This window comes from Canis aureus, chromosome 7, assembly GCF_053574225.1.
Source record: "Canis aureus isolate CA01 chromosome 7, VMU_Caureus_v.1.0, whole genome shotgun sequence".
In the NCBI taxonomy this organism is placed as follows: domain Eukaryota; kingdom Metazoa; phylum Chordata; class Mammalia; order Carnivora; family Canidae; genus Canis; species Canis aureus.
In genome coordinates, this window is record NC_135617.1 from 27,586,235 (window position 1) to 27,609,167 (window position 22,933).

The 22,933-nt window shown below is 38.0% G+C and overlaps 1 long non-coding RNA gene across 14 annotated transcripts in view; it reads right to left on the reverse strand.

Moving 5' to 3' along the window:
• Positions 1 to 16,479: 16,479 nt before the first annotated feature.
• Positions 16,480 to 22,933, reverse strand: part of LOC144317177 (uncharacterized) — a 71,565-nt gene continuing 65,111 nt past the window's right edge. For 13 of the 14 annotated variants that reach the window (XR_013383103.1, XR_013383108.1, XR_013383104.1 and 10 more), the window contains 2 exons: positions 19,721 to 19,897; positions 16,480 to 17,318 (listed from right to left, as the gene is read on the reverse strand). This is a non-coding gene — a long non-coding RNA (uncharacterized LOC144317177). Of the gene's footprint in view, positions 17,322 to 19,720; positions 19,898 to 22,933 lie in introns of all 14 variants that reach the window. The other variant, XR_013383106.1, reaches the window with a different exon arrangement.

Sequence of the window (22,933 nt, forward strand, 5' to 3'; positions counted from 1 at the left end):
TAAGATGTTTGACTTTAGAGTTGATGCCAGACGTGGTTAAGATTTTCAGACTGTTGTGAATATATTTGTATGTGAAAACTACATGACTTCTGGTGAGCTGGGGGTATGGTATTATGGGTTGAACTGTGTCCCCCAAATTTCAGATGAAGTCCTAATCCCCAGTACCCCAGATTATTACTGTATTTGGAGATAGGGCTTTCTTTTTTTAAAGGTTTTATTTATTTATCCATTCATGAGAGAAACAGAGAGAGAGAGGCAGACACAAGCAGAGGGAGAAGCAGGCTCCATGCAGGGAGCCCGACGTGGGACTCGATCCCGGGTCTCCGGGATCAGGCCCTGGGCTGAAGGCAGTGCTAAACTGCTGAGCTACCTGCGCTGCCCAGGAGATAGGGCTTTTATAGAGGTTGGCCCTAATCCTGTTTGCTGGTGTCCTTATAAGAGGAGATTAGGACACAGACCTGTGCACACACCGAGGAAAGACCACATGAGGACACAGCATGAAGGTATCATCTGCAAGCCAAAGAGAGAGGCCTCAGAAGAAACCCATCCTGCCAACACCTTGATCTTGAATTTCCAGCCTCCAGAACTGTGAGAAATAAATTTCTGTTGTTGAAGCCACCCAGTTAGTGGTATTTGTTATGGCAGCCCTAGCAAACTACTATAGTCACCTAGTCCAGGAAATATTATTTTCTAAGTCTCTTTATTTTTTCAACTCAGTGAGCTTTTGTAAGAAATAGGCAGAATGTGGAAGGAGAAGACTTGGGTTTTGGAAGGCCTGAGGCCGATACAATTTTGGAGCATCCTCCTCAAGGAAAAAAAAATAGGTAGGAAAGTAAGTATTTATAGAATAGGACAAGAAATCACAACACATTTTAAAACTGCAAATGGGTGACAAAATTCCAAAACACATATCATCGGACCACGTGGGTCAGGCTTCACTGGAGGGCCAGGCAGGTTGGGGTACAGAGGCTTACATGAGGTTGGCTGTGTGTTAAAGTGCCTGTTTGAAAGAACAGAGAAAGAATGGATCCCTATCTGGTTCGATTTTCTGCCTTCCAATCCTCCAGTTAACTCCACCACAGCAATCTGTTGTAGACCAGGTTTCTTTCTCATGAGCCTCCATCAGGCCCTTAGATTATGTTTTCCATCTAGCCGAGTAATCTTTCTGCACAAATGTAGTACCTTCTGGAAGAATCTGGAAGACTCCCTTGCCCTGTGTAGTAATTAGTCCTGGTTGGTTATTCTTTTCAGCAGCATTTTATGTAGATCCCTAGAAGTGGGCTTTCTGGGTTACCTGCAGCAAGTAATAAGCAGAGCATGGGGCTTGATGCCTTTGGCACACAGAAAAGCTCCTCTGAAATTTCACAGAAAACTTGAGAATTTTGGTGAAACTTTTCAGTTTCAGAGTTCACTGGATCTCACATCAGGTTGCTAGTGGTGAGGTCACCAATATGACCCTTTTCCCATTTTCACAGGCAAAGCTTCCCTCTTGCTCAAGACAAAATTCATGCAACTGTGCCAGAGAAATATGATTTTTTTTCACACTTCACAAAGCTGTCAAAAAGCCTGGGTTTGCCAGTTTTGCTTTTAATGTGCAAAACCTTTCACATAGCTTCAGGCACAGTCCAAGATCTGGTGGCCAACCAGTTGGATTTCCTTCCAAAGGAAACAGTAGAAGCATTGTTGGAGAAGAGGATGGCATTGACTTCGACTGGAGCTGGCAGGGATGGTGTTCACATTCAAAAGAGCAGAAGCATTGGCTTCTGCAACAATGACCTTTATTTTAGAAGTAGGTTTAAGAGCACACAAGTATAGTATGTGTGTTTACTCACACGTGATAATTTTACCTCTTTCACATGGCCATATTTTTCATGTTCACTTTGTAAATGGGATGTCTGAGGAGCAGCCCTGTGGCACCCATTGGCACATAGAGTGATCAGTTTTATCAAGTTGTCTTCGACCCTTCTACACATGACTCTCAGTCCTAATAGCTAGCTTGTCCTGGACTTCTTCATGCTTTCCTTTTTATACTTTCCACGCTTACTCTGAAGGTATTTAGAGAAGCACACTTCCATTATGTTTGGCCATGTACTTTATCCCTCCTCTCTTCTATGTTCTACACTGGTAATTCTCCAGGTGTGGCCCCTGGAATGGCAGTATCAGCATTACCTGGGACTTGTTAGAAATGCAGATTCTCAGACCTCATCCTGGTCCCACAGTATATTAAATGGAGTTCAGAAATCTGTATTTGAACAAGTCCTCTAGGAAATTCTGATACTCACTGAAGTTTGAAAAGTATTGCTCTAGGGGCACCTGGTTGGCTTAGTGGTTGAGCATCTGCATCAGGCTGCCCCCAGGGAGCCTGCCTCTCCCTCTGCCTATGTCTCTGCCTCTCTCTCTCTGTCTCTCATGAATAAATAAATAAAGTCTTTTAAAAGAAGTATTGTTCTACATTGTTTCTAACTGTCCTGGGAAATAGATAGCATAGGCTTCCAATGCTTAGTCTCAATGGGCAATGTCCAGAAAGAAGCGACTCAACACTAGTTGCACTAAGCATTTTAGACACATTAATTTCCTGAGTCCTCACAGTGAGTCCATGTGGGAGGTGTGATTGTCCAGCTTCTACAGCTGACTGAGGCTCAGGGAGGCTATACAACATACCCACAGCCAAGATCTTGGCTTCGGGGGGTGGCTTGGAGGAACGTTAACGTGATTGCCCACTGCAATTCCACTGTGCTTGCTATGCAATGTGCAAGAATTCCCAAACACCTTTGCTCCCTACGAACAAGCTCTCTATGATAAAAATTCTAGAGGCATTACCTTCAAGGGCACACAACTGATGAGGGATGGAGCCAACGTTCAAAGACAGTGTGTCCAAATTTAATCCCTGTGGTTTTGCCTGTAATTTGCAGCTTTGTCAGAACTTATTGTTCATAAGGGGCTGGACTGGGATCTGTGGAGGATACAAAACTGGATAATAGAGAGTCCTAACCCTTAAAAAGTATAGGGTGTAGGTGGGAACTTTGGTCTGTGCCTCTACTCATGCATGAGAGGGCAGATCCAGATAACCCAGAACAATGTTTAGGAAAACACTGGGACCTGGAGTCAACAGCTCTGGGTTTGAATCCCTAGACACAGGTTGGGACTCCCCTGGACCACAGGTGGGGCAAGCTGCTTAACCTCTTTCAAGTTCAGTTTCAACATTAGTGTAATGGAAACAAAAATCCATGGGCTCATTGTGAGCCTATATTGGGATTAGGTATCTAAAAGTTTTAATATAAAAAATAAATTAAATGGACTGAATTTTTAGAACAGTTTTAGTATAGTGCCTGTTAATGAATGCCATTAACATCCTCACATTATTTACTTAGTTGGATTGTTGACAGAGGGAGAGATAATGAAGGTAAAATTCCAGGCACACCTTGGGTGTCCCAGAAATGGTAGTTATTTTTACTTTTTATGAGTAAGCATATATTCAGGAGTACCAGCATAATGTCATTCTTCCCATGCACCTCAGTAGGGTGAAGGTTGGGAGAGCTAGAAGCTGGGTGGCAGGACAATGGAATGACTGAGATCCCATCCTGGATTATACTAAAAGCAATTCAGTGAGTGTTAAGGTGTGCCTCGACACTCAAATATTACCTCTTCCACTTTCTTTGAAACGGTGAGTTCAAGGAAAAGAGTTGGTGAATGGTCACAGGATGTAGAAAATGAAAGACACTTGATAGAGACCAAATGTTTCTTGCATGTTGTGCTAAAAGGGATACAGCCCCCCCAAAATTTTAAAAGTCAATGAAGTACAAAGGGAATCTGTTGCCTCTACTCTGTTTTAATCATACTGGACTTTTGCTGCATGCACTTAGCTAGCAGTGGGTTCCTAACCGTGGAGCTCACTTATAGGCTTCCCAGAGACTTGAGCAATCCTGCACCACCTGCAGCATGGGATCCAGGTGCAGACTCATTGCCCAGAGATCGTGTTCATATGTTTTTTCAGTTTGGGTAAAATTTTACTAAAAATCAAAATCCAAGTCTTATAGAACATAAGAAGTAGCTTTGGGGTGCAAGTCTTCATGGAAATAGAATCTATTTATTACAAAGCTAATTTGTTTCCCAGACAATTTATTTTTCTTTAGAAAAAAAATACATCAGACTAGAGTATTTTAAGTTTTGAAAAAAAAATTTTAGGAAAGGATGGAACATGTGAAACACCCCATAATCTCTAGAGAGATGAGGCAGGAAATACCAGCTTGAAGCTTACAAAAATGGTAATGACCAAATTTCCCAAGAAAGTAATCTTATAACATTTTATGGTCATCAGTTCATTTTACACATGAGTAAACAGTGATAAAATGAGGTGATATATAAGCAAGTTTGTAACCAGCTGTGCCCTTTATAATTATATAGATGCCCTAACTCTTGATTGAACAGGAGTTAATTTTTATAGTTGAAGACAATTACCACATTTATTCGTGTAATTCTTTGCACGGAAACAATCCTGAGTTAACTAAAGAGTTAACCTGTGTATTGTTTATGTGCTTTTATTTTCTGTATACTGTGATGTTTTGACATTTGAAAAACCTTCTGTCTGGGAAGAGACTGCCCCTCCAAGGCTAGCCAATTAGAAATAGCACAAGGCCAGCTGGGAACATGCTTTTGATGTATAAACAAACCACTCCAAAGCCATACGTCCTTTATCTGGCCTGTGCACTCCTGGAGGCAATATTCCTTTGCCTTCATCATCCCAGGGCCAGGTGCCAGGCAACTAGGGACCACTCCTATAATTTAGAGCCTGCAGAAATTATTCAAACTAGCCAATCTAAATTATTTACCCTACCCTGCCTTGCCTTTCCCACAGAAATTCCAACAAAAGCTGGGGCTTACACTCTCCTCTCCCTGCTACAGTCCTGCCTCCTACGAACAAGCTGCTGATGCTTCACCATGTGGTCCTGTGTGGCTTGCCTCCTGTCTCTAGGTCCTATAATAGGCTTTGTTTCCCTCTCTCCTGTGTCTCCTCTCATGGTCACACTTGAGTGACCACCATCAGGAACACAGAACTACATGTGACAATATTGCTTACATAAGGTTCCTGCTACCAGGTGCCGTACTACTTTTTCTGATTGGCAGAAGCAACAACTGTAGAGCCAGGCTATTGAAATTCAGAATATATCTGAACAAAGTTGAACACAACTTTGTCTTGATTGCTCCGTTATGCTTCCCAGTTTCCCTCTCTTTGCCAGTTCTATACACCCTGATTTCAGCCTGATGGTTCTTGTATAATCCCTGCCTGAGTCTAGCTTCTCTCCTGCTAGACACGTGGTTCTTGATCTTGAAACTCTTCCTTCTCTACCTGACCTCAAGGGCATTACTGCCCATTTACCCTCCAACCACTCTTATCCTTCTCAACTTGCTGCTGACCTTAGTCATATACACCTTACCTTGCTAAGATGCCATATACATCTTACCTTGCTAAACACCACTCATGCACACTCACACATATAGTAGATGTGCCATTTGCCATAGTTGTCTTAAATAGGCAGCTAAGTTGAGTTCAAAACACTAAATATGTGGAAGTTTAATTAGCAAATATGCTAGTATTTTCCTATTTTAGGATATTTAGGAGCTATCTACATTCATTATCATATTATATATGCATGAGAGTAGACTGTTTTTATATATGTTGTGGGAATATAATTGCCATCCCAGTAATTTACAAATAGGAGAAAACTTTTATATTACAGAAAAAATTTAAAAATTTCTTCCTATATACTGCTAACAGATATTTACTACTATCCTTATTTTAATGAATAAAAATTTCATTTATCTGTTTCCATATAATTGTTGTACAAATCAGTAGCACCATGTTCTCTAAAGCTAAACAAGCCCTTTGAAATCTTTTTCAACGGTGTTAAATTGTTTGCTAAATATTTGCTTATAAAAGGTATAAGGATCAACCTAAATTTGGGCGAAATAACCACAAACAGCATTAATAAGCAAGTTGGTTTTTTAAAAAGATTTTATTTATTTATTCATGAGAGTCACAGAGACAGAGGCAGAGACATAGTCAGAGGGAGAAGCAGGCTCCCCGCGGGGAGCCCAATGCAGGGTTAGATCCCAGGACCCCCGGATCACGACCTGAGCGGAAGGCAAATGCTCAACCACTGAGCCACCCAGGCACCCCATTAATAAGCAAGTTTTGCAAAATTGCTTGTGAGTTCTTTACTTATATATAGTACAAAAATAAACTTGGATCAAATATGCACAAATAGAATTAATAAACAAATCTTGCAATACACATTTTCATTCACAGACCTGCAAACAGTTTTTTAAAACTGACTTGAGGGATCCCTGGGTGGCGCAGCAGTTTAAGCCCCTGCCTTTGGCCCAGGGCGCGATCCTGGAGACCCGGAATCAAGTCCCACGTCGGGCTCCCGGTGCATGGAGCCTGCTTCTCCCTCTGCCTAGGTCTCTGCCTCTCTCTCTCTCTCTCTCTCTCTCTGTGTGTGTGTGTGTGTGTGACTATCATAAATAAATAAAAATCATATATGTGCCAGTTACTCTTCCAATTACATGTAGTACGTACTATTCTTATCTCTGTTTCACATATGAAGAAACAGACAGGAGAAAAGTCACTCACCCCAAATCACAACCCTTACAAGTGGTCAGGGAAGAATGAGCTTCGTCTTCCTGCAGAGCCTGTGTTGGAGCCCCTCTGCTCCATCACCTCTGTGACAAGTTCAGAATCTCACCACGATCAGGGCTGAGAAGGCCACCGAAGACAAAGGGAAAGATGTCTGGGCAAAGGCAGAATCAAGTAACTATTTACCTTCATTCATTCCCTCCCTACACCCCAATTAAAACAGTCATAAAGGGATTTATCTTAAAGACAAATCCAGAAAGAGGAGGAAATAGGAGATGAAATGACAGCAACAAAATTTAGGAAGCTGGAAAGCCAAAGAATGAGTAGGGACTGGGTAGCTCATCCAGGAAGGAATGGGTGAATTCTATTGAGAACCAGATTCTCAGATCCCTGCTGTACCCCACCACCATTCTCTCTCCCTTTATTTTCCTGAACAGTAAAGGGTTTCTTGCATGTTTGGGGCACCTGTGGCTGTCGGTTAAGCATCCTACTCTTGATTTCAGCTCATGATCTCAGGTGGTGAGATCAAGCCCGGCGACAGGCTCTGCATGCTGGGTATGGAGCCTGCTTAACATTCTCTCTCTCTTCCTCTGCATCTGCCCTACCCTCATCTCTCCTCCAATCTCTCTATCTCTCTCTCTCTCAAAAAAAAAGAGTTCTTTGCATGTTTTGATAGAGTGTACCTGTGAAGCCAGCTGAGTTTTAAAATTTTAAATTAATAGATACAATTTCATGCTCATGAGAAGGTTACAACATAAAAGACCAGCAAAATCAAATATTGGTGAGGTTATTGAATAATCAGAGCTCTCATATGCTGTTTATGGAAGTATTAAATAGGATTACCACTTTGGAGAATGGATGGAAAGGTAAATTTACATTTATCCCATCATCTACCAATTCTGCTCCCACATATTTATCCAAGAAAAATGAAAATGTGGGTCCACAAAATGATTTACGCAGCAATGTTCATAAAAATCCTATTCAGAAGACACCTGGGTGGCTCAGCAGTTGAGCATCCACCTTTGGCTCAGGGCATGATCTCAGGTCCAGGGATCGAGTCCTGCATCAGGCTCCCTGCAAAGAGTCTGCTTCTCCCCCTGCCTATGTCTCTGCCTCTCTCTGTGTGTCTCTCATGGGTAAATAAATAAAATATTAAAAAAAGAAACATTCTTTAAAAAAAGTCCTATTCAGATTTCCCCAAAATTGGAAACATTCTGAATTTTCATTAAGAGGAGAAAGAAAACAAACGACAACAAAAAAAACCTGCAATGAGACAATACAGTGAATACTACTCAGTAATAAAAAAGAGTGAAAAGGTAGTATACACAACAACATGGATGAATCTTAAAAAATTGTGTTGAGCTACAGATCCTAGACACTAAAGATTTATACATTGTAGATCACTCTTTTCATCTAGAATCTAAAAACAGCCAAAGTAGTGATGGAGTCAGACAGTGGTCACCTCTGGGATAGGAGTGAGAGAATTACCTGAACAGGCACATGAGGGAAACCCAGGGATGATGGAAATGTTCTATCTGTTATTTGAAGTAGTGTATCCAAGTGTTCAAGCTTGTCAGTCTGAACACTTATAGTCTGTCCATTTTGTTTAATGTAAATTATACATCAGTAACTTTGCAAATTTTATAAATAGCAAAATATGCAAAACAAAAAATGTACATTTATAAATTTGATTTAAAAGAGCAATAAAGCTTTTTGCTCCAGTCACTTGTTAGAACTTTACACATACAAATTAATTCAGTCCTTGTTATATCTCAATTAAATATTATTATATCAATTTTACAATTAAGGACACTGATGCCTATAAAGTAAGAAACTTGCCCAAAGTTGTGTAGCCAGCCAGTGGCAAGGCTGGGATTTGAACCCAAGTAACATGATTCTAGAGCCTGTACATGATTCTATGGTACGATGCTGTCTTCCACTAACTAAAAAGAGAGTGGAGGATAAAGAAAACATGGTAGACAATGGTAGAAAAGAAGTGACACATAAGTCATAAATCTGAAAAGAAGAGTTTGAACAAATTTTGCTCTAGCACAATGAAAAACTTAGGTGGCTCTTGCGGGCTAGGTTCTTAACACTCTAAGGATAAAAAAGGCAGGATCCTTTGCCTCTCCTGGCAGGTCAGGTCCCCAGTTCAAATTGGGATGGCCCAAGCTCCTGAGCTGGCATTGCTTAGACAATGGGAATCGAGGAAGTGCCACTGGCCCTGAGTCCATGTGATCTCATTGCTGAGATATGGCATGATACACTTATTCCAAAAGATTACTCTTAGCATCAATCAGACCCAATTCCAGTCTGTGCCTATGGTTTTATATTTGTATGGCCCTTCAAGCCTTAGTTTTCTTAGCTGTAACCGCAGGATGTTAACATCTATGCCAGAAGTAAGATGTGTAGCAGATTCATCTAGATGTCTGCCCAGTGTTCACTCTCTCCTTTCCCCTCATTGGGGGTGTCAACAGACACTCTATTTTGTTAAGAGTGGCAACATGCCTGGCTAAATACCTTTTCAGATGCCCTCACAATGAAGGGGGCCATGTGGAATAGCTCTGACTTCAAAGAAAAAGGTGTAAGAGGAAGTCTACCAGGATGTTGGAGCAAGTTTTGGCTCTCCTGCTTCTTGTACCTGTCCATTCTCCTTCCTCCTGTCTGGAACTCCAGTGTGAGTCTAGAGGTGAAGCCACCATATTGCAACCATGAAGATGAAAGTTGTATGCTAAGAAAGGGAGAACAAAAATAAGAAACCAAGGACCCTGATGACCATCGGAGCCCCTGCCTGGCTTAGGATGGTTAATTGCCGGACTTCTTGTCATGTGAGGAAAAGAAAAATCCCGCAGTGGCCAAGCTACTATATTTTGGGTTTGTGTTACATAGAGATGAATGTTATCCTTAATTTACCTTACATCCAGATAGTTGGTAAGACCCATTAGTGGATGGCAGATAATTTTCAGCTAAGCTAAGAATATTCAATGTTATTTCTATCTTTGGTTTGGAGTTTCTAACAACAAAATATATCAGAGGTATGACTGTACATTATATCTCTATCCTTACATGTTGTTGGTTTTCCTAGACATAGACATTAATGTAACCCTTATCAGTCATGGTTTCAAGAGATTATTCCTGTCAGCACTTGATTTCTGGCATGGTTATGCTTCATAATTTTTCAGTACCATGCACTTGCCTTAAAGATATTTGAAGGATGAAACTATCCTTGTCCTCCCTTTCCTTTCAAGCCAATTTTTTAGTATGAAGTTATAATACAAATAAACCACATTTATTAGGCATTTGCCACATTGATCAGTGTTTTGAATATTTAACATTCAACTAACTTGATCATTACAAAAATTATTCAAAGGGACTGTTATTATAAATATTTAATAAAATCAAGACTCCATTATAAGTATTTTACAGAGTGATTAAGAAGCAATGTAGGTGGAGCAGCTAGGATTTGCAATCAAGCGCTCTGACCCAAAGCCTTCCTAACATGACTCATAGGCTGTATTCTTAACTGTTGTCTAAAGCAACTTGGAGTCAAAACTGGTCAACAAGTGGGACACCTGGGTGGCTCAGTCGGTTAAGCATCTGTCTTCAGATCAGGTCATGATCTCAGTGTCCTGGAATCAAGCCCCACATGAGGGTCTCTGCTCAGCAGGGAGTCTGTTTCTCCCTCTCCCTCTGTGCACACACACACACTCTCTCTCTCTCTCTCTCTCTCTCTCTCTCTCTTAAATAAATGGAAATTTTAGGGAAAAAAACTGGTTAACAAGATTTGGAACTATTTGGAAGGTTTGCATGCCATTGTGTGCTTGGGGGTTGCATACGTGAGACAGAAAGAGAAACAGAGGAAGGGAGGGAAAGAGAACAAGAATGGATGGTAAGAAGTTTTGTTTGGGGGAGGGAGAAAATCATAAATAAGGGGAAAGTCTCTTTTAAATGTCACTTACTAAATGCAAAATGAAAACATCATTTTTGAGCCTCTTGTGCATGACCTCAGGATGTTAGAAATTGAAAATTGATGGCCAAACACAAGCTGAGTTGTCAAAACTGAAAAGAAAGTTGAATAAAGTTATCATTTGATACAGTAAATTCCTAGGCTGGAAGTCTCTTCCCTCATTTAAATGAGAAAATTTTTTTAAAAAAGGAGAAAATTAGATACCCACAGGACACAGAAAAAGAGAGTTTATACAAAAAGAATGCAAAAAATGTACTTCTTGTCTAAAAATAATAAATCTTTAAATGAAAAGGAATAATGATAGATATTAGCATCTACTATTGTATCTAACATAATATGAGCAATTTTTTCCATAATTCAATTTATTATAGATATAAGAAGATTGTTGTATGAAATGAGACTTAACTAAGAAGTAGAAGCAGAGTATTACACATAACAAGCATTATTATTTATTTATTTTGTTAAATAATAACATAAAAGCCTGTATTATAGGGTATAACAGAAAACCTGCCTTTTAATTTTATTAAAATTTTTTAAAACAAGAGTAAATGCAGAATTAACTGAACCAGACAGATTCAGTACTTCAAACTGAAACAATGTTAGAGAAATACTTTTTAAATCTCAGATTTTGATCTCTCTTTGAATTGTTTTGGACTATTGCATCATGTTACTTCTGGCTGAGGTTTTTTGAAACTAGGAATACGCAGGATTAGTCTTGGACAATAGCAAGTACAGTCCAGTAACCAATAGGTAGGATTGGAAGAAGAGGGAGTGGCTGTTGGCTAGCCAAGGTCAATATTGGAAAGTCATGAGGACATCTGAAGTGCTAAGCTAGAAAAGTAGAGCATGTAAGCATTGCAAGTAGTTTCCAGAGCAATCCAAATGTCTTCTAGCAGATTGGAACTACACATATCTGCTTTTCCATATAGTATCTTAAATATTCTGTCTTATTTGAACCACTGTAGAATTGTTGAGACATTTCTGTGAAATAGACCAGTATCATTTATGTAGAAAAAGTAACCAATCATGTTCCGCACTCCTTCCTAATTAGAAAATTAGAAATGGGCTAGAAATATCAACACAATGAAAAGTATCTACATTAATCCTACAGCTAATGCCATACTTAATGGTGAAGAAATGGCAGGGGGCCCAAGAATATCCAGAACAAATAAGACCCCGCTCCATGTTACTATTGGTAAACTTGGGTTTAAGTTTCTGACTAACACAATAAGACAATATTGAGAAATAAAAGGCATATCTAAAAAGAAAAGTGATCATGTGCATGTTGACTCTTTTAGGCTTAGAACTAAAAGGACACAACTAAAAAAATTTTTTTGAATATTTATTTATATATTTGAGAGAGAGAGAGAGCAAGCGCTAGCCCATGCATGCATGAGTTAGGGGAGGGGCAAAGGGACAGGGAGACAGAATCCCAAGTAGATCCAGAGTTCAATCTCAGACCCTGAGATTGTGACCTGAGCCAAAATCAAGAGTCAGTCACTTAATTGACTGAGCTACTCAAGTACCCCTAAAAGTTTTTAAAATAAGGAAGACAATTCAGCATAGTCGTGAAGTATGGGATAAATATCTAAAATAAATTTTCTTTATGTGAGTAATAACCAGTTATAAAACTCCATTCATGAATTGTCTAGGTGGCTCAGTTAGTTAAGCATCTGCTTTTGACTCAGGTCATGATCCCAGGATCCTGATATCAGCTGAGCAGGGAGCCAGCTTCTCCCTCTCCCTCTGCTTCTTCCCCTGCTTGTGCTCTCTTGCTCTCTCTGTCAAATAAATAAAATCTTTTAAAAAAAAATTCCATTCACAATAGTAACCTACAACATGAAATAGCTAGAAGAGAAAACTAACAAAAAGTGTGGCTTTCATGAAGTAAACCACAGAAGTAATTCAAAAGACATGAAGGAAGAGAAAGATATACCATATTTCTGAATGAGACTTAATATTCAAGATAAATTACTTACCAATCAAAATTTGTAAATACTCTTGGCTTATCAAAAATAATTTTAATATTAAACTAGGTCATAAAAATAGAGATATGAGAATGGGTTATAAAATCCTGAAAAAGGAAATATTGAAGTCACACTCATACTACCATATAATAAAATGTAATATAGAATTCTGGTGATTAAAGCCATATGATATTGGCAAAGAAGTGACAGATAAATGAAACAAAATGGATAACTTTAGAGCAGACTCTAGTATATAGAAGAACATATTCCACAATAAAGGAAATGTCACAACCCAATGGGGAAGGCTTTTTCATCTGACAAATAAGATGGAAAACACTAATAAACTTCAGAGTAAAGCAAGAACCTCAGAGAAGAAACAGACATGGTGAATACACATATAAAAAGATGCTCAGTCTTGCCAATAATTCAGGAGATGTAAATTGAGGCCATATTGATTTACCTTTCAATACTCCCTACATTGGCAAAAATTAGCAAAACATGCTGAATATAGGAGAAATGTGGATCAAGGCAAAACCATGTATCTTGCTGATGAGAATATAAATTGTTATAGTCACACTGAAATTTGCATTACCATTTACATTTAAAGCTTACATCCCCTACAACCTAGCATTTTGAATCCTAGATATACACTTTGCAGCAACTGTTGCAAGTATACATCAGTAGATTTGCATGAAAATGTTTTAGAAGCATTGTTCACATTAGCAACAAACAAAACAAAACATTCATTGACAATAGAATAAAAATACATTGTGGCATCTTCACACAATGAAGGAGTATACACCAGTGAAAATAAATGAGCAAAATTATAAATAAAAACTAAAAGCAAACTGTTAAGGAGGAAAGAAAGCAAATCACAGAATACTACATACAGCATGGTACCATTTTTATAAAACCTCAAACCAGCAAAATTAAATGACAAATAATTTAGATCATATGTATGACAAAGCTATTGTTTTAAGCAGTCATGATAAATTCAACACACAGGAGAGAACAAGGTGTTTCAACCTTAGCCTTACTGGTACTTAAAGCCAATAACTCTTGGTTGTCAGAGACTGTCCAATGCACTATTGGATGTTTAGCAGCATCCCCCATCTCTACTCACTAGATGCCAGTTGTAAACCCTACCCCACTGGTGACCACCAAAATTGTGTCCAAGTATTGTGGAATGTCTCTTGAGAGATAAAACTGCCCCCAAATAAGAACCCCTGGATAGAGGTTACCCTTAGGAATGGGACCAGGGAAAAAAAAAAAAAAAAAGGAATGGGACCAGGGAGCAAAGGAGATAGTAGTGGAGGAATCCAGGGGAAAGTGCCAGGTTAGTGATGACTCTGGTCGCTGGTTTGTATTATAAGTTCAGGGATGCCATTTTATTCTTATGCCTCATGGCTTACATGCTTTTTATCTATCAGATAGTACACAGATGATTTTAACATTAACTATATGTGATAATACATAGTAAAAATACCAGAATAAAATATCTCAAAATTAGCAATATACATCCTTAGAGACAAAGGCTATTGATGGTTTCTAGTTCTTTCTCTGTAATGTCTGTTTTCAAAAGAAAAAAAGAATATGCATTAGTTGTATAAAAAAACGTTTTTAAAACCCTTCCAAATGAGACAACAACAATGCTCCTTGATTATCATGATGGTGTTTGACCCAAAATCATTTCAGAACTCATGTAAAAGTTCATTCCCTATTTTGTCACTTATATTTATTATACGTCTACTTTTAAGAAACAGCATTTGATCTGGCAAGACAATATGTTCTTCTTTTGGTTGCCCTGCATCTCAGAGAGTGCTTGTTAATCTAGTGTGTACCCAGCTTTATTTTTATAAAAGCTCATAAAAAAGGATTTGAAATTATTTGAGAGTTTGCTATATTTGAAGCTGCTGGCTCAGTTAGTCCCGGGCCTGTGATAAACCCTGGGGTTTGTTTCATCTGTTCTCTACAGCAGCTGACGCACAGCATGCTCTGCTCTCTGTATTTCTAATTTTTGTGAACCCTTTGATCAAAATCTGATGATGTAAAAAACAAAACAAGAGGATCAGTGGCAGTGGCAGCTAAATGAGTTCAAGAAGTTGTTTCAAGCATTGTCACAGTTGAGAAAATGATTCGTTTTCTTCAAATTAGATCCAAATTCTAGATACTAATGAAGAGAGAATTAAATATTATTTTATTTATTCCTGGTGAGAACACACTGCCAGAGCCCAACTGATAAATATTCGATGTGAACTCCATAGAGTACATAATCCAAGGGTCTTCTTAGCCAACACATACTGAAACTTCTTCCTTTCTCACAGGGAAAGAGATGCTTTTCTTACTCTATGCATGGGATAGATAACTAGATATATTTATGACACAAGCATATGTCACCTTTTTCTATCTCACCTTCATTTTTTAAAGAAGGCAGAACAATAGGAACCCTGGATTTGAAACCAACTTTTCTGTACAACTTAGAAGAAATCACCTAAATTCTCTGAGACTCAGTTTGCTCAGCCAAGAAATGAGAATAACCAGAACACCTGCCAATCTTACTTTATAGGTAGATGAGAGAATTGCTTAAGGTTGTGTCTAGGAAAATGCTTCAAGGACTATTTATACCTTCCTACCTATACCTGCATCTATATACCTACAGCTCTATAGAGATGTAATGTGTAAGAATTAAATGGCCTTATTATCACCAGAATGTTTCTGTTACAAGGAAAGCCATTTGTTATATTGTGTGTGTGGGAGGGGGGGTGTCACAAAGAGTAAGTAAAACAGTTTTTTTGCTTGTTTATTTTGTGAGTGACCCCATTCTCTATAGTTCACAGCCTCTTCCTCTTTTCCCAACAGTCAACCATTCTGGTCACCACTCCAACAGTGTGAAACTGTTGCTGGAGCAAAAGGCCACTCATTTCAAAGACTCCAGACACAAGTATGTCTGATTCAGCGTCTCTCAATCAGGGCCAATTTTATTCTCCTTCTCCGAGCGACATGTGACAATATCTGGAGATAATTTTGATTGTCACAATTAGGTTAGAGGTACTATAGTCAGCTTGTGGGTAGAGGACAGGGATGCTGCTAAACATCCTACAATGCACAGGACAGCTCTTCATCCCCAACAACAAAGAATTGTCTGGCCCCAATATCAATAGTGCCAAGATTGAGAAACCCTTATCTAAGTCAACATTGGGTAACTGTGAAATGGTTCAACTGTTCTGAAGCTTATTCTCCATCCCACTAATGTATCCAGGGTAACTTGCTATTAGAATGAAATTCAAGTGGTCCTCCTTGCTGTGGCTCATTTATATCATTGTTTGAATCAGGTGTATATGTCAGTCTCTCAATTTACAGTCTATCAGTCTCCAGGGAATTGAGCCAACTTAGCATTTTAAGCTTGTATTCAACTACAGTCAAGTAGAATTCTCCTTGGTCTGAGAAATATCTCTGATTTTCTTTTTTTTGGGTCTCTGCAGTTGGTTCCTCATCTTTTGGTCTGATTCTGGGTGATTCATTCTAAGTTTAGGTACAAAAGCTCCTGCTTAGGGTTGAGTCCCTATACTCTGTCTTATAGACATTCGGTCAGGCAGGTCCTCCATCATACTGGATGAAACTCTAATCAACCAGAAGTCAGGAAACAAAGCAGACAAGGAGGGGTGTCAGATGGTTTTCTAGGCAAATGAAGAGGCAGCTGTTAAGCTGGTTTTGCAAGCACAAACAATCAAGAGGCTAGGGACACCCAAATCAATTTAATATCATATAGAAGAACTTTGGAGGATTACCACTTTTTAGTATAATTAGAAGAAACTGTCTCCCTGCAATCACCAATACACAATTTAGAATAATAAAATGACTAAAAGAGTCAGAGTTATATAGCAAATAAGACACAACCAGAAGTAGTCTTCATTTTATTCTTATTTACCATTACATAGTAATGTTTTTATTAGGCTGGTAATAGAGTATCGCAAGATGACCTGCTACAGATGTCATTATGTATTTTAAAATAGCTCTCTTAAATTCCACTGGAATTTAGGAAACAATTTTGAATAAATGCATCCAAAGAAAAATCATTACTGATTCTCATAGGAAGATAATATGCTTTTTCCCCTTTTTCTTTTATATCTCCTTGACATTGACAGTGTGACTAATGTACTCAGTGGTATGGGAAATCCTCAAGGCAATGACATCACAATATGTAATTTTTCCCTTGTGTACTCAGGAAAGTCAAAGTTCTCTTGTACACTTAAAGAATCAAAAAGCCTAACTTGAAATGGGAATAGTATCCAAAATAAACAAGTTGTAATATTCTCTTTCCCTCTCAACCCAACCTTTTCCCCTGTAGTTTTAAAGTTTGGAATTAGGTTGTCATAATAGTCTGACTTTCATTTTTAATTAGCCAATGACTTAGAAAAGAAAGGATGAAAGAAGAAACTTGCTGTGTATTAAAATCATTGATGTGTAGTTTTCTTTGGGTTCTGGTGTTTGATGAAGTGCCTTACATTGTTTTTTTTGTTGCCAGCAACTGAAATACCTACTAATGCTTTCTGGCTCTAAAAGAACTGCACAGCATTGGCTGCATATGTTTACCATTATCCACAGAACTGTCAGACCCTTTATTCCAGTGGAAGCATGCATGGAAATAGGCCAGGACGCAAAGGAACACAGTTCCGGTAGTGAAATTAGCAACTGGACAACATTCCCAAGGAAGCGGCTGAGTTCAGTTCTGGCAAAAATCCCACTGCTGCTGGTACAAAAAAAAAAAAAAATTAGAAGAAGAAAGAGGAGGAGGAGAAAGAAAAAAGAAAAGAAATAAAAGGAAAGAAAAAAACCCACAAAGGATAAAATTTATTTAGGGGATAAAGGGAGGTGAATATATATGATTTGTGTAGTCTATCAAAAAATAATCCTGATAATTCTTTTCATTTATGCTAAGTTTTTGGTTTGGGGGTGACTTCCGATTTTGAAATGGCAAAATGCTTTTCTGAACCTGGATTATGCATAAAGGTTTAGCACTTAAGACTGGCAACCTTTTCGCCTTTGAAGAGAATTTTCAGAGTTTATCTCCTTATTGTGGTCACAGGATTTAAAAGCCATTATTTTGGTTGAATTAAATTGTGGCCATTATTTTTAGTTCCCCAAAATTGTATCCATTCACCAAACCAACTATGGTGAAATAGAAAAAAAGTCAATTCTCAGTATGGTTTTGTAAAATGTTGGTAAGGGTTACCTAAAACATGGACAATCAGTAAAAGATACATTACCAATAGTTTATGGTATTTTTTAATGTTTAATTGGGTTGCTAAGCAACATGGATGTATTTGTAAAATATTGCTGAATATTCAAAATATTAAGGGGGGCCCTTTAATATCACAAACCTTGTCGGGGACCAGGTAAAATCCATAATTACACAAATCTGTATGATCATAAAACAAAATGTATCTTGTCTTTTCAGAATCAATTAAAAATACTATGTGGTAATCATTATATATTTATTATTCCTTTCAAGCTTAGCAACAATTGCTGAAATAGATTTTATTATCCCTTAAAAGGTAAGGAAATTGAGGCATGAAGACTCACATGAGAATTATTTGCAGGGCTAGAATTTGAACCCAGGTCTGTCTGACTATGAAACCACATTGTAGACTCAATAAACCTATTTCCTCTTCTTTCTGGACACACAGCTAGACTACATTTCCCAGTCTCCATGGTATTTAGATATGACCCTAAGACCAAGTTCCAGGCACTGGGATGTAAACAGAGATGATTTTACCATTTCAGGACTGGCCTATAAAATCCTTCATGCAGTACCCTCTTCATGCTATGTCCATTTCCACTGCTTTGAGGCAAATGTACAGGGAACACTTTGGATATGTTGAATATGATATAGGCACAAGAAAAAAAGGGTCTGGGTTCATATGTTGTCTCTTGAAAAAAATGCCTATTTGGAAATTTATGAGAATGAGAAATAAGCTTCTATTGTATTTGAACCTTCATACATTTTGATGCTTTGTTTGTTACAGCAGCTAGCATTGCTTTGCCTGTATATAGTATTGCCTACATATTATAATAATAGTCTTTCATACTGAATGGACCCAGAGAAGTCCATACAAAAGGGCAAATCTGTAAATAACTTTTAAATAGGGACTTGAAGAAACAAGATGTGAAGGAACAAGGAGACACTTCATCAATTCTTTTAAAGAAAACTTCATCCAGAAAGGACACTTCTTACTTTTCTAAATAATCAACAAACATTTTAAGAGTTATAAAATCAACTATTTTATATTTAAAAATTGGATATACTATGTGAAGACCAATGTTATATTATGTACACAGAGATGTTTAATAATAATTTTTTCACTATCTCCCTTGGATAATTATTTTGATTTGATACATTTTATTTGAAAAATTTAGAAGGCAGGGGAAAGGAAATCAAGAAGTCCCATTATGCCTCAATGGGATCCTTTAATTCAGAAAACAAGAGTTGCTTACAATTAAATAAAATTTTCAAACTCTTAGGGATATTATACCTCATGTCTATGAATTCTGGTGATCAGGAATGAAATTAAACTTCTCTAAAAATCAATATTATCATGATGAGTTTTCAGGGTAGTTATGTTTGTACAAAAAAGTCCCTAAAAATGTACATTTTAATGCATCTATCTTTTCTCATAAGAGAAAAAATGTATTTAAAGGAGCCCTAGAGATAATGCTGGAGCTGGAGCTTTGTAGGATTGTCATAAAAATACCATATGATCTAAAATGAAATCTTAATGTCTGTAAGGAGAATAAAGCTGTTCTAAGTAGAGTTGGGACAGTGGAGCAAAGTCTCCTTCTTCCCCAGTTGTCCAAATCCAGGTCCAGTCTGGTCTGGCATTTACCTCTGAGGATCCCATGCACTGCTACCTATGGAAGAGGAGACCCTAAGGGTGATGAGTGAATAGTGCCAAAGTTCCAGAGAAGAGGCATGAAATACAGTGTGAAGATCATAAATTCTAGAATAAGAGAAGAATAAGAGACACCTGCTTTTCTACTTGTTAGCTATTTGGCTTTGATTAAGTCATTAGATTTTTCTAATTCTGAATTGTGGTTTATCTACCAAGGTAGACAATGCTACATACCTCAAATGGTTCTTGTGAGACTTACCAACAATATAAAAGGAGCATCTGGCAAAAATAGTTAATAAGTAGAAGTGGTTGCTGTCATGGTTGGAGGAGAGTCCAATCCTAAAGCACTGTTCAGTCTCCAGGGGAGATAAGTTGACAAGACTTGGCTGGAGGGCTCCAATCTTTGGTCTAATGTTCTAGTTTTTCTAGGGAAAAACTGGTACACAAACACACAGAAAACAGATGTTCAGTCAACAGGATAGAAAATTTCAGGGAGCATGTGAAGCCACTCCAGGATCACCAAGTACTAGGATGATGACAGCATAACTGCCTCCAGATCTTAGTCATTGGGAATAGAGCTCCTGGTATATGGACAGATGTGGACAGGGCTGTCTCAAGAACTGGTAAGTGCTGACCCTTTGGGCTACAACTATATAGTGTCTGCATCTACATGAGTTTGAGGCTGGCAGAGAATGAAAGTTGTTATGAAAAGTGAGCTATGTTCCTCAATTTTTTTTTTGCTTTATTTTTCTATCACATTCAACTATAAGCCATTTCCAAATTTCTTATTTGCAATCATGGGAAAGAATTTTTCAATTCTTTCAAGTATAAACTCTTAAGATTTAAACCTTTGTGTTTATCTTTTAATTTCTAAATTATTTATGATCCTCATTGTATTTCTCCTTGAATAATCTTTATTTGTGTATTTAACTTCATTTGCCTACTCAAATAATTCTTGAAGGTAGAAAATGTGTCTTACTATCTCAGTCAGGGTCCCATAGGAAAACAAATGGCACTCTTCAGCAAGATAATTAAGTCAAATGAAATGAAGGGGTATTTACACAGATATGAACAAGTTTTAGGAAAATCAATAAGGGACAGTGTGGTACTCTGGGACAAGCAATGTTGGGAAGCTGGTACTACCCATAGGGCTAAAGAGACAAGGGAAGGGGAGTGTAGTGGTCATCTGATAGGGACTGTGGCCTTTAGTAGAGATTCACAAACAACTAAAGAGAAAGAAATACCCTGATCTCATTTCCCCCAAGCCTTCTAATCTCTAACTTCCTCTCATTGTCTCTCATTGGCCAAATCCAGCCAGAAACCAGAAGACAAAGGAAACAACAACAAAAAGATCTACACTTTTCTTCTTTTAAAACATCTCTTACAAAGGATGCCTAGCTGGCTCAGTGGGTAGAATATGTGACTCTGAAACTTGGGGTTGTTAGCTCAAGCCCCACCATAGATATGGCTCAAATTTAAAAATCTTTAAATAAATACATAAATAAATAAATAAGAATCTCTTACAGACACTGAACATATCATTATTGAATTGAGCTTTGTGCTTTATTGGTTTATAAAGACAAAAAAACCCCACTAAATTGCACTGCTAACACTGTCGCTTCATTAAGCCTCTCCATATAACTTCCTTATCCTCCCTCTGCTTCCTTCCTTCCTTCCTTCCTTCCTTCCTTCCTTCCTTCCTTCCTTCCTTCCTTCCTTCCTCCAACTGAAACTCAGTCTCATGGAGGTCAGAGATGTAAACTGGTATCATTCAATAGGATGAAGGCTTTAAATGAAGGTGTAGAGATGTGTACAAAAGGCCATGAGAACGGTGAAGAGCAGTCCTAAGTCTGCCACAGGAAATCAGAGAGGTTGATGCAGGGCCTTCCCTTGAAAGAATATCCAGATATGTCAAAATGAGAAGCAGAAAGACTGCTAAGGTGCTGGCCAACCATGAAGAATTTCCTGCTGCTTTTCTTGCCTCTGTGCTCAATCATGAGATGTGTCAGCTGGGTGCAGGGACAGCCCTTAGAGACAATTGCTTCTATGGCCCCCCTGCTTCAGTGAGAGGGAGGGAGGGCATAGGGATGAGTGTCTCTAGCTGAAGGAACGTCTACTCCAGAAGTCGGCTTTCACTACAGACCGCCTAAGGTTGGATATGGATATGATTAGGGTCTGCAATAAGTGACATCTGTTTGCTCTGACCTTTGGGTAATGTGGCGTTTCTTTCTCTGGGGCAGATGCTAGAAAGGTGTTTATTGTGAGTTGACAGGGGTCTTGGTGGGTGGTGAGGTGTGAGTCAAAATTCGACTATGCATTTTGGCATTTTGTCTACAGATGTTTCTCAGATGTTTGTGGGCGGGCATGTCTTTAAATAAAGAAATACTAAATGTATGTTTCTTTTGTGGAGGAAAGGAAAAAATTCACACTTAAAAGCTTGGCCCTTTTATGCCTTCAACAGCACACTTGTTTCATGGCCAGATGAGAATTAGTTATTGCATGTATTTTCTGAAGGGAAAATTTGATCATTTAAGGAAAAATCATCTGGTAGTATGAAATTAACGTGCTGATGAAGAACTTGAACATGGCAATGGGGAAAGTATGGGAAACTTCATGAGGTACCAGATACTTGTTTTATGCAGTCTTGCTCTCCTTTATCTTTCTGGTGTATCCTTCCCCCTACTCAGGCCAAAAACTGGATTTGATGAGGCTCATTCTTTATTTCAAAGTTCACTGCATTTGGAGTTGTCTTCAGAATTCACAGTCTATACCTATTTATTGTACCATGGAAGTCATATCTTCCATTGAAGATGCTGATTTTATAATATTAGAGAGAGAGAGGGAGGGAGAGAGAGAGATCTTGAAGGATATTCAACTTTTAATTTCTTCAGAATTATGTTGATATAAAAAAACATGATTTGCAAAGGTATGGAAAATCAAACCATGCTTTTAAGATTATCTTTCTCTTTTTTTTACTTTAAGAAAGAAAAGTAACTAAAGGAAACATAAAACAGTCCATTTTAATTTTGGTTTCCAGAATCACAAGTTTTAAAAGAAAGTTTCTCAAGTTTCTAAAGAAATCCTCTTTTAGTTTGAAAAATCTATTTGAAAAACTTTATAAACAGATGAAGAAACTCCTTATAGAGTTGATTAATCTGCTTAGTGAATAAATGGAAAAATAGTGATGATGAAATGAGCCTGGAAACCAAGAGCTTAAACATTATGTGGAGTTTTCCTGCTTCATATCAAAACTTCTTAAAATAATGTTTTTGACAGATGCTTACTTTGACCTCTACTTGTTAGCAGTTATATGGAATTTACCCAAAAAAGTTTATTTTCAAAATAATTTTGTTGTGTATAGTTAAGGAGACCAACTTTTTCCCATTTAGTTTACTTAAAATTCTTAAACTTAATGACTATCTTAACAAGAATGAAATATTTCATCTAATGCTCCTGCTTAAAAAAACAAACA